The sequence below is a fragment of the Triturus cristatus genome, chromosome 9 (genome assembly GCF_964204655.1).
Source record: "Triturus cristatus chromosome 9, aTriCri1.1, whole genome shotgun sequence".
NCBI classification, from domain to species: domain Eukaryota; kingdom Metazoa; phylum Chordata; class Amphibia; order Caudata; family Salamandridae; genus Triturus; species Triturus cristatus.
Window position 1 is genome coordinate 664,527,001 of NC_140592.1, and position 23,780 is coordinate 664,550,780.

Genomic DNA, 23,780 nt, shown 5'->3' on the forward strand with positions numbered 1-23,780 from the left:
CTGTCAAACGTTCTTCAGATGGTCAAAAATGGTAATTTTTTAATTTTTCATTTTTTGAGTGTAAATGACTATTGCATGTGAATTATCACTTTTGGAAATAAAATACGTGTGTTTAGAGTCATTTTAATGCCCGAAATTGGTGGAAATAGAAGCTTCTGAGTGGGAGAAAAGTCTATAAAAATGGCAATTTTGGTCACATTGAGGCTTTAAAAAGTAGTTATTCAATATGAGTTGCAATCCAAATGACATTTGAATCAATTTTTCTACAGTCCAAAAAATCAATTTTCTGATGAAAAATGATGACCCGTGACCTGTTGAACTTTCTCCAGATGGTCAGAAATGGTAATTTTTTTAATGTTTAATTTTTTGACTGTAAATGGCTATTGCAAGTGAATTATCACTTTTGGAACTAAAATAAGTGTGTTTAGAGTCATTTTAATGCCTGAAATTGGTCGAAATAGAAGCTTCTGAGAAGGAGAAAAAGTCTGTAAAAATGGCAATTTTTGTCACATTGAGGCTTTAAAAAGTAGTTATTCAACATGAGGCACAATCCAAATGACATTTTGAATCAATTTTTCTACAGTCCAAAACATCAATTTTCTGATGAACAATGATTACCCGTGACCTGTTGAACTTTCTCCAGATGGTCAGAAATTGTAATTTTTTAATGTTTAATTTTTTGACTGTAAATGGCTATTGCAAGTGAATTATCAATTTTGGAACTAAAATAAGTGTATTTAGAGTCATTTTAATGCCTGAAATTGGTCAAAATAGAAGCTTCTGAGTGGGAGAAAATGTCTGTAAAAATGGCAATTTTGGTCACATTGAGGCTTTAAAAAGTAGTTATTCAACATGAGGCGCAATCCAAATGACATTTTAAATCAATTTTTCTACAGTCCAAAAATCAATTTTCTGATGAAAAACGATTACCCGTGACCAGTTAAACTTTCTCCAGATGGTCTGAAATGGTAATTTTTTAATGTTTAATTTTTTGACTGTAAATGACAATTGCATGTGAATTATCACTTTTGGAACTAAAATAGGTGTGTTTTGAGTAATTTTAATGCCTGAAATTGGTCGAAATAGAAGCTTCTGAGACGGAGAAAAAGTCTGTAAAAATGGCAATTTTTGTCACATTGAGGCTTTAAAAAGTAGTTATTCAACATGAGGCACAATCCAAATGACATTTTGAATCAATTTTTCTACAGTCCAAAAAATCAATTTTCTGATGAAAAACGATGACCCGTGACCTGTTGTACTTTCTCCAGATGGTCAGAAATTTAAATTTTTAATTTTTAATTTTTTGACTGTAAATGACTATTGCATGTGAATTATCACTTTTGGAACTAAAATAAGTGTGTTTAGAGTCATTTTAGTGCCTGAAATTGGTCGAAATAGAAGCTTCTGAGTAGGAGAAAAAGTCTATAAAAATGGCAATTTCAGTCACGTTGAGGCTTTAAAAAGTAGTTATTCAACATGAGGCATAATCCAAATGACATTTTGAATAAATTTTTCTACAGTCCCAAAAATCCATTTTCTGATGAAAAACAATGATCCGTGACCTGTTGACTTTCTCCAGATGGTCAGAAATGTTAATTTTTTAATTTTTCATTTTTTGACTGTAAATGACAATTGCATGTGAATTATCACTTTTGGAACTAAAATAAGTGTGTTTTGAGTCATTTTAATGCCTGAAATTGTTCGAAATAGAAGCTTCTGATACGGAGAAAAAGTCTGTAAAAATGGCAATTTTCGTCACATTAAGGCTTTAAAAAGTAGTTATTCAACATGAGGCACAATCCACATGACATTTTGAATCAATTTTTCTACAGTCCAAAAAATCAATTTTCTGATGAAAAACGATGACCCGTGACCTGTCAAACGTTCTTCAGATGGTCAAAAATGGTAATTTTTTAATTTTTCATTTTTTGACTGTAAATGACTATTAAATGTGAATTATCACTTTTGGAAATAAAATACGTGTGTTTAGAGTCATTTTAATGCCCGAAATTGGTGGAAATAGAAGCTTCTGAGTGGGAGAAAAGTCTATAAAAATGGCAATTTTTGTCACATTGAGGCTTTAAAAAGTAGTTATTCAATATGAGGCGCAATCCAAATGACATTTTGAATCAATTTTTCTACAGTCCAAAAAATCAATTTTCTGATGAAAAATGATGACCCGTGACCTGTTGAACTTTCTCCAGATGGTCAGAAATGGTAATTTTTTTAATGTTTATATTTTTGACTGTAAATGGCTATTGCAAGTGAATTATCACTTTTGGAACTAAAATAAGTGTGTTTAGAGTCATTTTAATGCCTGAAATTGGTCGAAATAGAAGCTTCTGAGAAGGAGAAAAAGTCTGTAAAAATGGCAATTTTTGTCACATTGAGGCTTTAAAAAGTAGTTATTCAACATGAGGCACAATCCAAATGACATTTTGAATCAATTTTTCTACAGTCCAAAACATCAATTTTCTGATGAAAAATGATTACCCGTGACCTGTTGAACTTTCTCCAGATGGTCAGAAATGGTAATTTTTTAATGTTTAATTTTTTGACTGTAAATGGCTATTGCAAGTGAATTATCAATTTTGGAACTAAAATAAGTGTATTTAGAGTCATTTTAATGCCTGAAATTGGTCGAAATAGAAGCTTCTGAGTGGGAGAAAATGTCTGTAAAAATGGCAATTTTGGTCACATTGAGGCTTTAAAAAGTAGTTATTCAACATGAGGCGCAATCCAAATGACATTTTAAATCAATTTTTCTACAGTCCAAAAAATCAATTTTCTGATGAAAAACGATGACCCGTGACCAGTTAAACTTTCTCCAGATGGTCTGAAATGGTAATTTTTTAACGTTAAATTTTTTGACTGTAAATGACAATTGCATTTGAATTATCACTTTTGGAACTAAAATAAGTGTGTTTTGAGTCATATTAATGCCCGAAACTGATCGAAATAGAAGCTTTTGAGAAGGAGAAAAAGTCTGTAAAAATGGCAATTTTCGTCACATTGAGGCTTTAAAAAGTAGTTATTCAACATGAGGCACAATCCAAATGACATTTTGAATCAATTTTTCTACAGTCCAAAAAATCAATTTTCTGATGAAAAACCTGTTGTACTTTCTCCCGATGGTCAGAAATTTAAATTTTTTTATTTTTAATTTTTTGACTGTAAATGACTATTGCATGTGAATTATCACTTTTGGAACTAAAATAAGTGTGTTTAGAGTCATTTTAGTGCCTGAAATACGTCGAAATAGAAGCTTCTGAGTAGGAGAAAAAGTCTATAAAAATGGCAATTTCGGTCACGTTGAGGCTTTAAAAAGTAGTTATTCAACATGAGGCATAATCCAAATGACATTTTGAATAAATTTTTCTACAGTCCCAAAAATCCATTTTCTGATGAAAAACAATGACCCATGACCTGTTGACTTTCTCCAGATGGTCAGAAATGTTAATTTTTTAATTTTTCATTTTTTGACTGTAAATGACAATTGCATGTGAATTATCACTTTTGGAACTAAAATAAGAGTGTTTTGAGTCATTTTAATGCCTGAAATTGGTCGAAATAGAAGCTTCTGAGACGGAGAAAAAGTCTGTAAAAATGGCAATTTTCGTCACATTAAGGCTTTAAAAAGTAGTTATTCAATATGAGGCACAATCCAAAAGACATTTTGAATCAATTTTTCTACAGTCCAAAACATCAATTTTCTGATGAACAATGATTACCCGTGACCTGTTGAACTTTCTCCAGATGGTCAGAAATTGTAATTTTTTAATGTTTAATTTTTTGACTGTAAATGGCTATTGCAAGTGAATTATCAATTTTGGAACTAAAATAAGTGTATTTAGAGTCATTTTAATGCCTGAAATTGGTCGAAATAGAAGCTTCTGAGTGGGAGAAAATGTCTGTAAAAATGGCAATTTTGGTCACATTGAGGCTTTAAAAAGTAGTTATTCAACATGAGGCGCAATCCAAATGACATTTTAAATCAATTTTTCTACAGTCCAAAAATCAATTTTCTGATGAAAAACGATTACCCGTGACCAGTTAAACTTTCTCCAGATGGTCTGAAATGGTAATTTTTTAATGTTTAATTTTTTGACTGTAAATGACAATTGCATGTGAATTATCACTTTTGGAACTAAAATAGGTGTGTTTTGAGTAATTTTAATGCCTGAAATTGGTCGAAATAGAAGCTTCTGAGACGGAGAAAAAGTCTGTAAAAATGGCAATTTTTGTCACATTGAGGCTTTAAAAAGTAGTTATTCAACATGAGGCACAATCCAAATGACATTTTGAATCAATTTTTCTACAGTCCCAAAAATCCATTTTCTGATGAAAAACAATGACCCGTGACCTGTTGACTTTCTCCAGATGGTCAGAAATGTTAATTTTTTAATTTTTCATTTTTTGACTGTAAATGACAATTGCATGTGAATTATCACTTTTGGAACTAAAATAAGTGTGTTTTGAGTCATTTTAATGCCTGAAATTGTTCGAAATAGAAGCTTCTGATACGGAGAAAAAGTCTGTAAAAATGGCAATTTTCGTCACATTAAGGCTTTAAAAAGTAGTTATTCAACATGAGGCACAATCCACATGACATTTTGAATCAATTTTTCTACAGTCCAAAAAATCAATTTTCTGATGAAAAACGATGTCCCGTGACCTGTCAAACGTTCTTCAGATGGTCAAAAATGGTAATTTTTTAATTTTTCATTTTTTGACTGTAAATGACTATTGCATGTGAATTATCACTTTTGGAAATAAAATACGTGTGTTTAGAGTCATTTTAATGCCCGAAATTGGTGGAAATAGAAGCTTCTGAGTGGGAGAAAAGTCTATAAAAATGGCAATTTTGGTCACATTGAGGCTTTAAAAAGTAGTTATTCAATATGAGGCGCAATCCAAATGACATTTTGAATCAATTTTTCTACAGTCCAAAAAATCAATTTTCTGGTCAAAAATGATGACCCGTGACCTGTTGAACTTTCTCCAGATGGTCAGAAATGGTAATTTTTTTAATGTTTAATTTTTTGACTGTAAATGGCTATTGCAAGTGAATTATCACTTTTGGAACTCAAATAAGTGTGTTTAGAGTAATTTTAATGCCTGAAATTGGTCAAAATAGAAGCTTCTGAGAAGGAGAAAAAGTCTGTAAAAATGGCAATTTTTGTCACATTGAGGCTTTAAAAAGTTGTTATTCAACATGAGGCACAATCCAAATGACATTTTGAATCAATTTTTCTACAGTCCAAAACATCAATTTTCTGATGAACAATGATTACCCGTGACCTGTTGAACTTTCTCCAGATGGTCAGATATTGTAATTTTTTAATGTTTAATTTTTTGACTGTAAATGACAATTGCATGTGAATTATCACTTTTGGAACTAAAATAGGTGTGTTTTGAGTAATTTTAATGCCTGAAATTGGTCGAAATAGAAGCTTCTGAGACGGAGAAAAAGTCTGTCAAAATGGCAATTTTTGTCACATTGAGGCTTTAAAAAGTAGTTATTCAACATGAGGCACAATCCAAATGACATTTTGAATCAATTTTTCTACAGTCCAAAAAATCAATTTTCTGATGAAAAACGATGACCCGTGACCTGTTGTACTTTCTCCAGATGGTCAGAAATTTAAATTTTTAATTTTTAATTTTTTGACTGTAAATGACTATTGCATGTGAATTATCACTTTTGGAACTAAAATAAGTGTGTTTAGAGTCATTTTAGTGCCTGAAATTGGTCGAAATAGAAGCTTCTGAGTAGGAGAAAAAGTCTATAAAAATGGCAATTTCAGTCACATTGAGGCTTTAAAAAGTAGTTATTCAACATGAGGCACAATCCAAATGACATTTTGAATCAATTTTTCTACAGTCCAAAAAATCAATTTTCTGATGAAAAACGATGACCCGTGACCTGTTGTACTTTCTCCAGATGGTCAGAAATTTAAATTTTTAATTTTTAATTTTTTGACTGTAAATGACTATTGCATGTGAATTATCACTTTTGGAACTAAAATAAGTGTGTTTAGAGTCATTTTAGTGCCTGAAATTGGTCGAAATAGAAGCTTCTGAGTAGGAGAAAAAGTCTATAAAAATGGCAATTTCAGTCACGTTGAGGCTTTAAAAAGTAGTTATTCAACATGAGGCATAATCCAAATGACATTTTGAATAAATTTTTCTACAGTCCCAAAAATCCATTTTCTGATGAAAAACAATGATCCGTGACCTGTTGACTTTCTCCAGATGGTCAGAAATGTTAATTTTTTAATTTTTCATTTTTTGACTGTAAATGACAATTGCATGTGAATTATCACTTTTGGAACTAAAATAAGTGTGTTTTGAGTCATTTTAATGCCTGAAATTGTTCGAAATAGAAGCTTCTGATACGGAGAAAAAGTCTGTAAAAATGGCAATTTTCGTCACATTAAGGCTTTAAAAAGTAGTTATTCAACATGAGGCACAATCCACATGACATTTTGAATCAATTTTTCTACATTCCAAAAAATCAATTTTCTGATGAAAAACGATGACCCGTGACCTGTCAAACGTTCTTCAGATGGTCAAAAATGGTAATTTTTTAATTTTTCATTTTTTGACTGTAAATGACTATTACATGTGAATTATCACTTTTGGAAATAAAATACGTGTGTTTAGAGTCATTTTAATGCCCGAAATTGGTGGAAATAGAAGCTTCTGAGTGGGAGAAAAGTCTATAAAAATGGCAATTTTTGTCACATTGAGGCTTTAAAAAGTAGTTATTCAATATGAGGCGCAATCCAAATGACATTTTGAATCAATTTTTCTACAGTCCAAAAAATCAATTTTCTGATGAAAAATGATGACCCGTGACCTGTTGAACTTTCTCCAGATGGTCAGAAATGGTAATTTTTTTAATGTTTATATTTTTGACTGTAAATGGCTATTGCAAGTGAATTATCACTTTTGGAACTAAAATAAGTGTGTTTAGAGTCATTTTAATGCCTGAAATTGGTCGAAATAGAAGCTTCTGAGAAGGAGAAAAAGTCTGTAAAAATGGCAATTTTTGTCACATTGAGGCTTTAAAAAGTAGTTATTCAACATGAGGCACAATCCAAATGACATTTTGAATCAATTTTTCTACAGTCCAAAACATCAATTTTCTGATGAAAAATGATTACCCGTGACCTGTTGAACTTTCTCCAGATGGTCTGAAATGGTAATTTTTTAACGTTAAATTTTTTGACTGTAAATGACAATTGCATTTGAATTATCACTTTTGGAACTAAAATAAGTGTGTTTTGAGTCATATTAATGCCCGAAACTGGTCGAAATAGAAGCTTCTGAGAAGGAGAAAAAGTCTGTAAAAATGGCAATTTTCGTCACATTGAGGCTTTAAAAAGTAGTTATTCAACATGAGGCACAATCCAAATGACATTTTGAATCAATTTTTCTACAGTCCAAAAAATCAATTTTCTGATGAAAAACCTGTTGTACTTTCTCCCGATGGTCAGAAATGTAAATTTTTTTATTTTTAATTTTTTGACTGTAAATGACTATTGCATGTGAATTATCACTTTTGGAACTAAAATAAGTGTGTTTAGAGTCATTTTAGTGCCTGAAATACGTCGAAATAGAAGCTTCTGAGTAGGAGAAAAAGTCTATAAAAATGGCAATTTCGGTCACGTTGAGGCTTTAAAAAGTAGTTATTCAACATGAGGCATAATCCAAATGACATTTTGAATAAATTTTTCTACAGTCCCAAAAATCCATTTTCTGATGAAAAACAATGACCCATGACCTGTTGACTTTCTCCAGATGGTCAGAAATGTTAATTTTTTAATTTTTCATTTTTTGACTGTAAATGACAATTGCATGTGAATTATCACTTTTGGAACTAAAATAAGAGTGTTTTGAGTCATTTTAATGCCTGAAATTGGTCGAAATAGAAGCTTCTGAGACGGAGAAAAAGTCTGTAAAAATGGCAATTTTCGTCACATTAAGGCTTTAAAAAGTAGTTATTCAATATGAGGCACAATCCAAAAGACATTTTGAATCAATTTTTCTACAGTCCAAAACATCAATTTTCTGATGAACAATGATTACCCGTGACCTGTTGAACTTTCTCCAGATGGTCAGAAATTGTAATTTTTTAATGTTTAATTTTTTGACTGTAAATGGCTATTGCAAGTGAATTATCAATTTTGGAACTAAAATAAGTGTATTTAGAGTCATTTTAATGCCTGAAATTGGTCGAAATAGAAGCTTCTGAGTGGGAGAAAATGTCTGTAAAAATGGCAATTTTGGTCACATTGAGGCTTTAAAAAGTAGTTATTCAACATGAGGCGCAATCCAAATGACATTTTAAATCAATTTTTCTACAGTCCAAAAAATCAATTTTCTGATGAAAAACGATGACCCGTGACCAGTTAAACTTTCTCCAGATGGTCTGAAATGGTAATTTTTTAACGTTAAATTTTTTGACTGTAAATGACAATTGCATTTGAATTATCACTTTTGGAACTAAAATAAGTGTGTTTTGAGTCATATTAATGCCCGAAACTGGTCGAAATAGAAGCTTCTGAGAAGGAGAAAAAGTCTGTAAAAATGGCAATTTTCGTCACATTGAGGCTTTAAAAAGTAGTTATTCAACATGAGGCACAATCCAAATGACATTTTGAATCAATTTTTCTACAGTCCAAAAAATCAATTTTCTGATGAAAAACCTGTTGTACTTTCTCCCGATGGTCAGAAATTTAAATTTTTTTATTTTTAATTTTTTGACTGTAAATGACTATTGCATGTGAATTATCACTTTTGGAACTAAAATAAGTGTGTTTAGAGTCATTTTAGTGCCTGAAATACGTCGAAATAGAAGCTTCTGAGTAGGAGAAAAAGTCTATAAAAATGGCAATTTCGGTCACGTTGAGGCTTTAAAAAGTAGTTATTCAACATGAGGCATAATCCAAATGACATTTTGAATAAATTTTTCTACAGTCCCAAAAATCCATTTTCTGATGAAAAACAATGACCCATGACCTGTTGACTTTCTCCAGATGGTCAGAAATGTTAATTTTTTAATTTTTCATTTTTTGACTGTAAATGACAATTGCATGTGAATTATCACTTTTGGAACTAAAATAAGAGTGTTTTGAGTCATTTTAATGCCTGAAATTGGTCGAAATAGAAGCTTCTGAGACGGAGAAAAAGTCTGTAAAAATGGCAATTTTCGTCACATTAAGGCTTTAAAAAGTAGTTATTCAATATGAGGCACAATCCAAAAGACATTTTGAATCAATTTTTCTACAGTCCAAAACATCAATTTTCTGATGAACAATGATTACCCGTGACCTGTTGAACTTTCTCCAGATGGTCAGAAATTGTAATTTTTTAATGTTTAATTTTTTGACTGTAAATGGCTATTGCAAGTGAATTATCAATTTTGGAACTAAAATAAGTGTATTTAGAGTCATTTTAATGCCTGAAATTGGTCGAAATAGAAGCTTCTGAGTGGGAGAAAATGTCTGTAAAAATGGCAATTTTGGTCACATTGAGGCTTTAAAAAGTAGTTATTCAACATGAGGCGCAATCCAAATGACATTTTAAATCAATTTTTCTACAGTCCAAAAATCAATTTTCTGATGAAAAACGATTACCCGTGACCAGTTAAACTTTCTCCAGATGGTCTGAAATGGTAATTTTTTAATGTTTAATTTTTTGACTGTAAATGACAATTTCATGTGAATTATCACTTTTGGAACTAAAATAGGTGTGTTTTGAGTAATTTTAATGCCTGAAATTGGTCGAAATAGAAGCTTCTGAGACGGAGAAAAAGTCTGTAAAAATGGCAATTTTTGTCACATTGAGGCTTTAAAAAGTAGTTATTCAACATGAGGCACAATCCAAATGACATTTTGAATCAATTTTTCTACAGTCCCAAAAATCCATTTTCTGATGAAAAACAATGACCCGTGACCTGTTGACTTTCTCCAGATGGTCAGAAATGTTAATTTTTTAATTTTTCATTTTTTGACTGTAAATGACAATTGCATGTGAATTATCACTTTTGGAACTAAAATAAGTGTGTTTTGAGTCATTTTAATGCCTGAAATTGTTCGAAATAGAAGCTTCTGATACGGAGAAAAAGTCTGTAAAAATGGCAATTTTCGTCACATTAAGGCTTTAAAAAGTAGTTATTCAACATGAGGCACAATCCACATGACATTTTGAATCAATTTTTCTACAGTCCAAAAAATCAATTTTCTGATGAAAAACGATGACCCGTGACCTGTCAAACGTTCTTCAGATGGTCAAAAATGGTAATTTTTTAATTTTTCATTTTTTGACTGTAAATGACTATTGCATGTGAATTATCACTTTTGGAAATAAAATACGTGTGTTTAGAGTCATTTTAATGCCCGAAATTGGTGGAAATAGAAGCTTCTGAGTGGGAGAAAAGTCTATAAAAATGGCAATTTTGGTCACATTGAGGCTTTAAAAAGTAGTTATTCAATATGAGGCGCAATCCAAATGACATTTTGAATCAATTTTTCTACAGTCCAAAAAATCAATTTTCTGATGAAAAATGATGACCCGTGACCTGTTGAACTTTCTCCAGATGGTCAGAAATGGTAATTTTTTTAATGTTTATATTTTTGACTGTAAATGGCTATTGCAAGTGAATTATCACTTTTGGAACTAAAATAAGTGTGTTTAGAGTCATTTTAATGCCTGAAATTGGTCGAAATAGAAGCTTCTGAGAAGGAGAAAAAGTCTGTAAAAATGGCAATTTTTGTCACATTGAGGCTTTAAAAAGTAGTTATTCAACATGAGGCACAATCCAAATGACATTTTGAATCAATTTTTCTACAGTCCAAAACATCAATTTTCTGATGAAAAATGATTACCCGTGACCTGTTGAACTTTCTCCAGATGGTCAGAAATGGTAATTTTTTAATGTTTAATTTTTTGACTGTAAATGGCTATTGCAAGTGAATTATCAATTTTGGAACTAAAATAAGTGTATTTAGAGTCATTTTAATGCCTGAAATTGGTCGAAATAGAAGCTTCTGAGTGGGAGAAAATGTCTGTAAAAATGGCAATTTTGGTCACATTGAGGCTTTAAAAAGTAGTTATTCAACATGAGGCGCAATCCAAATTACATTTTAAATCAATTTTTCTACAGTCCAAAAAATCAATTTTCTGATGAAAAACGATGACCCGTGACCAGTTAAACTTTCTCCAGATGGTCTGAAATGGTAATTTTTTAACGTTAAATTTTTTGACTGTAAATGACAATTGCATTTGAATTATCACTTTTGGAACTAAAATAAGTGTGTTTTGAGTCATATTAATGCTCGAAACTGGTCGAAATAGAAGCTTCTGAGAAGGAGAAAAAGTCTGTAAAAATGGCAATTTTCGTCACATTGAGGCTTTAAAAAGTAGTTATTCAACATGAGGCATAATCCAAATGACATTTTGAATCAATTTTTCTACAGTCCAAAAAATCAATTTTCTGATGAAAAACCTGTTGACTTTCTCCAGATGGTCAGAAATGTTAATTTTTTAATTTTTCATTTTTTGACTGTAAATGACAATTGCATGTGAATTATCACTTTTGGAACTAAAATAAGTGTGTTTTGAGTCATATTAATGCTCGAAACTGGTCGAAATAGAAGCTTCTGAGAAGGAGAAAAAGTCTGTAAAAATGGCAATTTTTGTCACATTGAGGCTTTAAAAAGTAGTTATTCAATATGAGGCACAATCCAAAAGACATTTTGAATCAATTTTTCTACAGTCCAAAAAATCAATTTTCTGATGAAAAACGATGACCCGTGACCAGTTAAACTTTCTCCAGATGGTCTGAAATCGTAATTATTTAACGTTTAATTTTTTGACTGTAGATGGCAATTGCATGTGAATTATCACTTTTGGAACTAAAATAGGTGTGTTTTGAGTCATTTTAATGCCTGAAATTGGTCGAAATAGAAGCTTCTGAGAAGGAGAAAAAGTCTTTAAAAATGGCAATTTTTGTCACATTGAGGCTTTAAAAAGTAGTTATTCAACATGAGGCACAATCCAAATGACATTTTGAATCAATTTTTCTACAGTCCAAAAAATCAATTTTCTGATGAAAAACGATGACCCGTGACCAGTCAAACTTTCTCCAGATGGTCAGAAATGGTAATTTTTAAATGTTTAATTTTATGACTGTAAATGACTATTGCATGTGAATTATCACATTTGGAACTAAAATAGGTGTGTTTAGAGTCATTTTAATGCCTGAAATTGGTCGAAATAGAAGCTTCTGAGTAGGAGAAAAAGTCTGTAAAAATGGCAATTTTCGTCACATTGAGGCTTTAAAAAGTAGTTATTCAACATGAGGCACAATCCAAATGACATTTTGAATACATTTTTCTACAGTCCCAAAAATCCATTTTCTGATGAAAAACAATGACCCGTGACCTGTTGACTTTCTCCAGATGGTCAGAAATGTTAATTTTTTAATTTTTCATTTTTTGACTGTAAATGACAATTGCATGTGAATTATCACTTTTGGAACTAAAATAAGTGTGTTTTGAGTCATTTTAATGCCTGAAATTGGTCGAAATAGAAGCTTCTGAGAAGGAGAAAAAGTCTGTAAAAATGGCAATTTTTGTCACATTGAGGCTTTAAAAAGTAGTTATTCAACATGAGGCACAATCCAAATTACATTTTGAATCAATTTTTCTACAGTCCAAAAAATCAATTTTCTGATGAAAAAAGATGACCCGTGACCAGTTAAACTTTCTCCAGATGGTCAGAAATGGTAATTTTTTAATGTTTAATTTTTTGACTGTAAATGGCTATTGCAAGTGAATTATCAATTTTGGAACTAAAATAAGTGTATTTAGAGTCATTTTAATGCCTGAAATTGGTCGAAATAGAAGCTTCTGAGTGGGAGAAAATGTCTGTAAAAATGGCAATTTTGGTCACATTGAGGCTTTAAAAAGTAGTTATTCAACATGAGGCGCAATCCAAATTACATTTTAAATCAATTTTTCTACAGTCCAAAAAATCAATTTTCTGATGAAAAACGATGACCCGTGACCAGTTAAACTTTCTCCAGATGGTCTGAAATGGTAATTTTTTAACGTTAAATTTTTTGACTGTAAATGACAATTGCATTTGAATTATCACTTTTGGAACTAAAATAAGTGTGTTTTGAGTCATATTAATGCTCGAAACTGGTCGAAATAGAAGCTTCTGAGAAGGAGAAAAAGTCTGTAAAAATGGCAATTTTCGTCACATTGAGGCTTTAAAAAGTAGTTATTCAACATGAGGCATAATCCAAATGACATTTTGAATCAATTTTTCTACAGTCCAAAAAATCAATTTTCTGATGAAAAACCTGTTGACTTTCTCCAGATGGTCAGAAATGTTAATTTTTTAATTTTTCATTTTTTGACTGTAAATGACAATTGCATGTGAATTATCACTTTTGGAACTAAAATAAGAGTGTTTTGAGTCATTTTAATGCCTGAAATTGGTCGAAATAGAAGCTTCTGAGACGGAGAAAAAGTCTGTAAAAATGGCAATTTTCGTCACATTAAGGCTTTAAAAAGTAGTTATTCAATATGAGGCACAATCCAAAAGACATTTTGAATCAATTTTTCTACAGTCCAAAAAATCAATTTTCTGATGAAAAACGATGACCCGTGACCAGTTAAACTTTCTCCAGATGGTCTGAAATCGTAATTTTTTAACGTTTATTTTTTTGACTGTAGATGGCAATTGCATGTGAATTATCACTTTTGGAACTAAAATAGGTGTGTTTTGAGTCATTTTAATGCCTGAAATTGGTCGAAATAGAAGCTTCTGAGAAGGAGAAAAAGTCTTTAAAAATGGCAATTTTTGTCACATTGAGGCTTTAAAAAGTAGTTATTCAACATGAGGCACAATCCAAATGACATTTTGAATCAATTTTTCTACAGTCCAAAAAATCAATTTTCTGATGAAAAACGATGACCCGTGACCAGTCAAACTTTCTCCAGATGGTCAGAAATGGTAATTTTTAAATGTTTAATTTTATGACTGTAAATGACTATTGCATGTGAATTATCACATTTGGAACTAAAATAGGTGTGTTTAGAGTCATTTTAATGCCTGAAATTGGTCGAAATAGAAGCTTCTGAGTAGGAGAAAAAGTCTGTAAAAATGGCAATTTTCGTCACATTGAGGCTTTAAAAAGTAGTTATTCAACATGAGGCACAATCCAAATGACATTTTGAATACATTTTTCTACAGTCCCAAAAATCCATTTTCTGATGAAAAACAATGACCCGTGACCTGTTGACTTTCTCCAGATGGTCAGAAATGTTAATTTTTTAATTTTTCATTTTTTGACTGTAAATGACAATTGCATGTGAATTATCACTTTTGGAACTAAAATAAGTGTGTTTTGAGTCATTTTAATGCCTGAAATTGGTCGAAATAGAAGCTTCTGAGAAGGAGAAAAAGTCTGTAAAAATGGCAATTTTTGTCACATTGAGGCTTTAAAAAGTAGTTATTCAACATGAGGCACAATCCAAATTACATTTTGAATCAATTTTTCTACAGTCCAAAAAATCAATTTTCTGATGAAAAACGATGACCCGTGACCAGTTAAACTTTCTCCAGATGGTCTGAAATGGTAATTTTTTAACGTTTAATTTTTTGACTGTAAATGACAATTGCATTTGAATTATCACTTTTGGAACTAAAATAAGTGTGTTTTGAGTCATTTTAATGCCCGAAACTGGTCGAAATAGAAGCTTCTGAGACGGAGAAAAAGTCTCTAAAAATGGCAATTTTCGTCACATTGAGGCTTTAAAAAGTAGTTATTCAACATGAGGCACAATCCAAATGACATTTTGAATCAATTTTTCTACAGTCCAAAAAATCAATTTTCTGACGAAAAACCTGTTGTACTTTCTCCAGATGGTCAGAAATTTAAATTTTTTTATTTTTAATTTTTTGACTGTAAATGACTATTGCATGTGAATTATCACTTTTGGAACTAAAATAAGTGTGTTTAGAGTCATTTTAGTGCCTGAAATACGTCGAAATAGAAGCTTCTGAGTAGGAGAAAAAGTCTATAAAAATGGCAATTTCGGTCACGTTGAGGCTTTAAAAAGTAGTTATTCAACATGAGGCATAATCCAAATGACATTTTGAATAAATTTTTCTACAGTCCCAAAAATCCATTTTCTGATGAAAAACAATGACTCATGACTTGTTGACTTTCTCCAGATGGTCAGAAATGTTAATTTTTTAATTTTTCATTTTTTGACTGTAAATGACAATTGCATGTGAATTATCACTTTTGGAACTAAAATAAGTGTGTTTTGAGTCATTTTAATGCCTGAAATTGGTCGAAATAGAAGCTTCTGAGATGGAGAAAACGTCTGTAAAAATGGCAATTTTCGTCACATTAAGGCTTTAAAAAGTAGTTATTCAATATGAGGCACAATCCAAAAGACATTTTGAATCAATTTTTCTACAGTCCAAAAAATCATTTTTCTGATGAAAAACGATGACCCGTGACCAGTTAAACTTTCTCCAGATGGTCTGAAATCGTATTTTTTTAACGTTTAATTTTTTGACTGTAGATGACAATTGCATGTGAATTATCACTTTTGGAACTAAAATAAGTGTGTTTTGAGTCATTTTAATGCCTGAAATTGGTCGAAATAGAAGCTTCTGAGAAGGAGAAAAAGTCTGTAAAAATGGCAATTTTTGTCACATTGAGGCTTTAAAAAGTAGTTATTCAACATGAGGCACAATCCAAATGACATTTTGAATCAATTTTTCTACAGTCCAAAAAATCAATTTTCTGATGAAAAACGATGACCCGTGACCAGTCAAACTTTCTCCAGATGGTCAGAAATGGTAATTTTTAAATGTTTAATTTTATGACTGTAAATGACTATTGCATGTGAATTATCACTTTTGGAACTAAAATAGGTGTGTTTAGAGTCATTTTAATGCCTGAAATTGGTCGAAATAGAAGCTTCTGAGTAGGAGAAAAGTCTATAAAAATGGCAATTTTGGTCACCTTGAGGCGTTAAAAAGTAGTTATTCAACATGAGGCACAATCCAAATGACATTTTGAATCAATTTTTCTACAGTCCAAACAATCAATTTTCTGATGAAAAACGATGACCCGTGACCAGTTAAACTTTCTCCAGATGGTCTGAAATGGTAATTTTTTAACGTTTAATTTTTTGACTGTAAATGACAATTGCATGTGAATTATCACTTTTGGAACTAAAATACGTGTGTTTAGAGTCATTTTAATGCCTGAAATTGGTCGAAATAAAGCTTCTGAGAAGGAGAAAAAGTCTGTAAAAATGGCAATTTTCGTCACATTGAGGCTTTAAAAAGTAGTTATTCAACATGAGGCACAATCCAAATGACATTTTGAATCAATTTTTCTACAGTCCAAAAAATCAATTTTCTGATGAAAAACGATGACCCGTGACCTGTTGAACTTTCTCCAGATGGTCAGAAATGGTAATTTTTTTAATGTTTATATTTTTGACTGTAAATGGCTATTGCAAGTGAATTATCACTTTTGGAACTAAAATAAGTGTGTTTAGAGTCATTTTAATGCCTGAAATTGGTCGAAATAGAAGCTTCTGAGAAGGAGAAAAAGTCTGTAAAAATGGCAATTTTTGTCACATTGAGGCTTTAAAAAGTAGTTATTCAACATGAGGCACAATCCAAATGACATTTTGAATCAATTTTTCTACAGTCCAAAACATCAATTTTCTGATGAAAAATGATTACCCGTGACCTGTTGAACTTTCTCCAGATGGTCAGAAATGGTAATTTTTTAATGTTTAATTTTTTGACTGTAAATGGCTATTGCAAGTGAATTAGCAATTTTGGAACTAAAATAAGTGTATTTAGAGTCATTTTAATACCTGAAATTGGTCGAAATAGAAGCTTCTGAGAAGGAGAAAAAGTCTGTAAAAATGGCAATTTTCGTCACATTAAGGCTTTAAAAAGTAGTTATTCAATATGAGGCACAATCCAAAAGACATTTTGAATCAATTTTTCTACAGTCCAAAACATCAATTTTCTGATGAACAATGATTACCCGTGACCTGTTGAACTTTCTCCAGATGGTCAGAAATTGTAATTTTTTAATGTTTAATTTTTTGACTGTAAATGGCTATTGCAAGTGAATTATCAATTTTGGAACTAAAATAAGTGTATTTAGAGTCATTTTAATGCCTGAAATTGGTCGAAATAGAAGCTTCTGAGTGGGAGAAAATGTCTGTAAAAATGGCAATTTTGGTCACATTGAGGCTTTAAAAAGTAGTTATTCAACCTGAGGCGCAATCCAAATGACATTTTAAATCAATTTTTCTACAGTCCAAAAATCAATTTTCTGATGAAAAACGATTACCCGTGACCAGTTAAACTTTCTCCAGATGGTCTGAAATGGTAATTTTTTAATGTTTAATTTTTTGACTGTAAATGACAATTGCATGTGAATTATCACTTTTGGAACTAAAATAGGTGTGTTTTGAGTAATTTTAATGCCTGAAATTGGTCGAAATAGAAGCTTCTGAGACGGAGAAAAAGTCTGTAAAAATGGCAATTTTTGTCACATCGAGGCTTTAAAAAGTAGTTATTCAACATGAGGCACAATCCAAATGACATTTTGAATCAATTTTTCTACAGTCCCAAAAATCCATTTTCTGATGAAAAACAATGACCCGTGACCTGTTGACTTTCTCCAGATGGTCAGAAATGTTAATTTTTTAATTTTTCATTTTTTGACTGTAAATGACAATTGCATGTGAATTATCACTTTTGGAACTAAAATAAGTGTGTTTTGAGTCATTTTAATGCCTGAAATTGTTCGAAATAGAAGCTTCTGATACGGAGAAAAAGTCTGTAAAAATGGCAATTTTCGTCACATTAAGGCTTTAAAAAGTAGTTATTCAACATGAGGCACAATCCACATGACATTTTGAATCAATTTTTCTACAGTCCAAAAAATCAATTTTCTGATGAAAAACGATGACCCGTGACCTGTCAAACGTTCTTCAGATGGTCAAAAATGGTAATTTTTTAATTTTTCATTTTTTGACTGTAAATGACTATTGCATGTGAATTATCACTTTTGGAAATAAAATACGTGTGTTTAGAGTCATTTTAATGCCCGAAATTGGTGGAAATAGAAGCTTCTGAGTGGGAGAAAAGTCTATAAAAATGGCAATTTTGGTCACATTGAGGCTTTAAAAAGTAGTTATTCAATATGAGGCGCAATCCAAATGACATTTTGAATCAATTTTTCTACAGTCCAAAAAATCAATTTTCTGATGAAAAATGATGACCCGTGACCTGTTGAACTTTCTCCAGATGGTCAGAAATGGTAATTTTTTTAATGTTTATATTTTTGACTGTAAATGGCTATTGCAAGTGAATTATCACTTTTGGAACTAAAATCAGTGTGTTTAGAGTCATTTTAATGCCTGAAATTGGTCGAAATAGAAGCTTCTGAGAAGGAGAAAAAGTCTGTAAAAATGGCAATTTTTGTCACATTGAGGCTTTAAAAAGTAGTTATTCAACATGAGGCACAATCCAAATGACATTTTGAATCAATTTTTCTACAGTCCAAAACATCAATTTTCTGATGAAAAATGATTACCCGTGACCTGTTGAACTTTCTCCAGATGGTCAGAAATGGTAATTTTTTAATGTTTAATTTTTTGACTGTAAATGGCTATTGCAAGTGAATTATCAATTTTGTAACTAAAATAAGTGTATTTAGAGTCATTTTAATGCCTGAAATTGGTCGAAATAGAAGCTTCTGAGTGGGAGAAAATGTCTGTAAAAATGGCAATTTTGGTCACATTGAGGCTTTAAAAAGTAGTTATTCAACATGAGGCGCAATCCAAATTACATTTTAAATCAATTTTTCTACAGTCCAAAAAATCAATTTTCTGATGAAAAACGATGACCCGTGACCAGTTAAACTTTCTCCAGATGGTCTGAAATGGTAATTTTTTAACGTTAAATTTTTTGACTGTAAATGACAATTGCATTTGAATTATCACTTTTGGAACTAAAATAAGTGTGTTTTGAGTCATATTAATGCTCGAAACTGGTCGAAATAGAAGCTTCTGAGAAGGAGAAAAAGTCTGTAAAAATGGCAATTTTCGTCACATTGAGGCTTTAAAAAGTAGTTATTCAACATGAGGCATAATCCAAATGACATTTTGAATCAATTTTTCTACAGTCCAAAAAATCAATTTTCTGATGAAAAACCTGTTGACTTTCTCCAGATGGTCAGAAATGTTAATTTTTTAATTTTTCATTTTTTGACTGTAAATGACAATTGCATGTGAATTATCACTTTTGGAACTAAAATAAGAGTGTTTTGAGTCATTTTAATGCCTGAAATTGGTCGAAATAGAAGCTTCTGAGACGGAGAAAAAGTCTGTAAAAATGGCAATTTTCGTCACATTAAGGCTTTAAAAAGTAGTTATTCAATATGAGGCACAATCCAAAAGACATTTTGAATCAATTTTTCTACAGTCCAAAAAATCAATTTTCTGATGAAAAACGATGACCCGTGACCAGTTAAACTTTCTCCAGATGGTCTGAAATCGTAATTTTTTAACGTTTAATTTTTTGACTGTAGATGGCAATTGCATGTGAATTATCACTTTTGGAACTAAAATAGGTGTGTTTTGAGTCATTTTAATGCCTGAAATTGGTCGAAATAGAAGCTTCTGAGAAGGAGAAAAAGTCTTTAAAAATGGCAATTTTTGTCACATTGAGGCTTTAAAAAGTAGTTATTCAACATGAGGCACAATCCAAATGACATTTTGAATCAATTTTTCTACAGTCCAAAAAATCAATTTTCTGATGAAAAACGATGACCCGTGACCAGTCAAACTTTCTCCAGATGGTCAGAAATGGTAATTTTTAAATGTTTAATTTTATGACTGTAAATGACTATTGCATGTGAATTATCACATTTGGAACTAAAATAGGTGTGTTTAGAGTCATTTTAATGCCTGAAATTGGTCGAAATAGAAGCTTCTGAGTAGGAGAAAAAGTCTGTAAAAATGGCAATTTTCGTCACATTGAGGCTTTAAAAAGTAGTTATTCAACATGAGGCACAATCCAAATGACATTTTGAATACATTTTTCTACAGTCCCAAAAATCCATTTTCTGATGAAAAACAATGACCCGTGACCTGTTGACTTTCTCCAGATGGTCAGAAATGTTAATTTTTTAATTTTTCATTTTTTTTTTTTTTTTTTTTTTTTTTTGAAAAAGTTTTTATTGAACAATAATTCGGTTACAAGTATGGGCCTACAACCACCCGGGCCGGCCGCTAGGTACATAAGGAAATATACACATATCAAGGCTGCAGTCCGTTCCCAGGGCACTGCCCCGCAGTGGCTCAAGATAGTTCTCGAAGAACAGCAAGTGTCAGTCCAACAAGAACAGAAACAAAAGGAAAAACAATAAAAACAAAAGGCGAGTTACGAGGGATACCAGTGCGGTTCAGGCTCCCCCCGGGAAACTCCAGTCAGAACATTTGAGCAATCCGCTAAAGAGAGGAGTACCGGGAGGCCGGGGACGGAGGGGGGGGGGAAGGGGGTCAAGGGAGATGAACGTCCATATGTAGTTGTTACAAAAAGCGCCAGGAGCCGTCAAGGGTCAGGGGGACATGGCGATATCAGTGTCTACCAGGGGGGGCGTACAGATGCCTCCGCGATACGCATTCCATTGACCCCAAATTCTACCCCATGCCCCCGGCTTGCCATGGGCCACATACACTGTCTTCTCCCGAAACATACACCAGTCCATATTCTCCTTCCATACTGACACGGTGGGCGGCCGTTGAGCGCCCCAAAGTTGCGCTATATCCCTCTTGGCAATCATGTTCCCTAGGGCCGCCCACCGAGTCTGAGCCGCGTTGTAGTCATTGGGCTCCCACACATTCAGGACACAGCGACGCACCTCCGGCAGCAGCACAACCCCGGTGACCTGTCCCATAACCGTGTGGACCCGGCGCCAGTAGTCCGCCACCTCGCGGCACTCCCAAAGGATATGAAGAAAGGTGGCGTTGAGCCCGCAGCCTCGTTTACAGAGCCCGTCGTCGGAAAATCCCATCGCGACCAAGCGCGGACCCGTAACATACACCCGGTGGAGAATCTTGAGCTGTACCAACCGGAGACGAGCCGGAATGGCAACCTCCTTAGGGGACGACAGTGCAGACTGCCAGTCTTCGTCGTCCAATTCGACCCCATCCCCAGTCCAAGCCTCCCGAAGGCGCACCAGGAGATCCGCCCGGTGATTAATCAATTTTTTATAAATTAAAGAAATAGTACTATCAGGGACATGTCCGTCAAGTACGCGGTCCTCGAGGGGCGAGGAAACAGGGATCTTGGTCCCCTCCCCGAAGACCGAGAGCAGGGCGTGTCGAACCTGGGCGTAGCGGAAGAACTCCCTGTCGGTCAACTCGTATTCGGCCTGGAGCACCGCGAAAGTCTTGACCGCGCCCTTGTGCCACAGGTCTCCCACTTTGCTAATACCAATCGTGTCCCACTGGTCAAACCCCTTGGTGGTCCACAAGCTGCCCAGGCGGTCGGAGGCAAACAAGGGAGTAGCACATGTCATTCGCTCACTCCAGCCCATGGCCGCAGTGGCAGCCCTCCAGGTCCGCACAGCAATCTTAGTAGGACCCGTAAGGGTCCGGTCAGCCAGGCGGGAATAAAGTGCCCTGTTGTAGTTCCCGCCGGGAAGCAGGAACTTGTCCATCTCATACGCCGGATTCAAGCCGGGCGCATACGTGGCGTGGTTAATGGCAGATAGCTGCGAGGCCCAATAGTACCTGCGAATGTCAGGAAGCGCGATGCCCCCGTCATACCAGGGGAGAGTGAGCTTGGCAAGAGCAATACGCGCCCGGCCGTTCCACACCAGTCTCCTCTGCAGGCTCTCCACCTCCCGAAAGTAGGCCACTGGGATAACGTCGAAGGAGTTCTGGAGTGCATAGAGGAACCTGGGAAGGGACATCATTTTAAACAGCGCGGCCCGACCCAGCGGGGACAGGGGCAGCCTGCACCACCGGGCCGTGTCCTCACGCAGTCGCCGAAGTGGACGCAGAAGATTCTGCTCGTAGCGAGCCACCGGGTCCAGCGAAACGTATATCCCCAGGTACTTAAAGCCGCTCAGAGATATTTGAATCGGGAGCCGAGGCGGCAGGAGAGGAGGACCACCAGCGATGGGATAAACGCAGGATTTAGACCAATTGATCGTGAGACCCGAATTGTTCCCAAAGGAGGTCAGAACGTCAAAGAGGACGTTGAGTGACTGCCGCGGTGAGGTGAGATACAGGAGAATGTCGTCCGCATACAGCGAGACCCGATCTTCAAAGCCCGGGCCCCACCGGATCCCTCTAAGCGAGGGCTCCCAACGGAGCCAGGCAGCGAGTGGCTCCAGGGCGAGAGCAAAAAGCAACGGGGACAACGGGCACCCCTGCCTCGTGCCCCTGCCGAGGGCAAAGGGCCGAGAGACCCGCCCATTCACCACCACTTGAGCCATGGGTCCCGTGTAAAGGAGCCTCACCCAGCCAATAAATCCCTCTCCAAAGCCGAATTTATCCAAGACGGCCCAGAGGAATGGCCACTCAATAGTGTCAAATGCCATCGTGGCATCCAAAGAAACCAGCACGGCCGGTTCGGTGAGGAGCTCCGCCCTGGCGAGGACCCCGTGCAAACGCCGCAAGTTAAGAGCGGTGTTGCGGTGCGGGATAAAGCCGCATTGGTCCGGATGAATAAGGTCGCACACGACACTCAACAATCGATTGGCCAGGACTTTCGCCAGGATTTTAGGCTCCGCATTGAGCAGTGAAATAGGCCGGTAAGAGGTACAGCGGTCACGCGGCTTGCCCTCCTTGGGGAGAACGACTATAGTGGCCAAGCGCTGGTCGGCCGGGAGGGAACCCGCCGCAAGAGAGTCGCGGAACATGCGGCTGAGGAAGGGCGCAAGCTTATCAGGACGCAATTTGTATAGTTCAATGGGCAGACCATTAGGACCCATAGCCTTGCCCGAGCGAAGGGAACGAATCGCGGTCGCTATTTCATCCGACGATAAGGGGGCGTCCAGCCGCTCCCGGTCCTCAACGGACAGGCCGGGCAGAGCAATATCTCTCAGTAGGAGGCGAGAGTCATCCTCGTCCCTGTCAGTCACCGGGGAGTACACCGCCCGGAGGTGGTCAGCGAAGCATTCCACAATCTCATCCGGCTCAGTCACACACACACCATCCGCAGCACGCAACTCGGGGACCACACGATTCACTCTCTCCTTTTTGTCCAGCCATGCAATCAACTTTCCCGCCTTGTCCCCCGCGTCATACAATCGGCCCTGCTGCTCCCTATACATAGTTTTGGCCGCGTCAGTGACCAGGGACCTATATTCGAACTGTTTCAGGCTAAGGGCATGTAGCCCGTCCGGAGTAACATTCGCCTCCAAGGCCGACTCCAGCCCCGAGATGTCAGTCTCCAGCTTCACCACCGCCTCGCTCCTAACCTTCTTGGCCACCACTATCTGGGCGAGGGCGTGTCCACGTATAACAGTTTTAAAGGCTTCCCAAAGGGACAACGCAGACGACACCGACCCCTCGTTTTCACTGAAGTATTGGTCCATGGCCTTAACCAGGCTGTCACGAATCACAGGGTCCCGCAGGTACCAGGGGTTAATGGGAGCTATCCGCCCTGCGGACCGCGACCAGGTG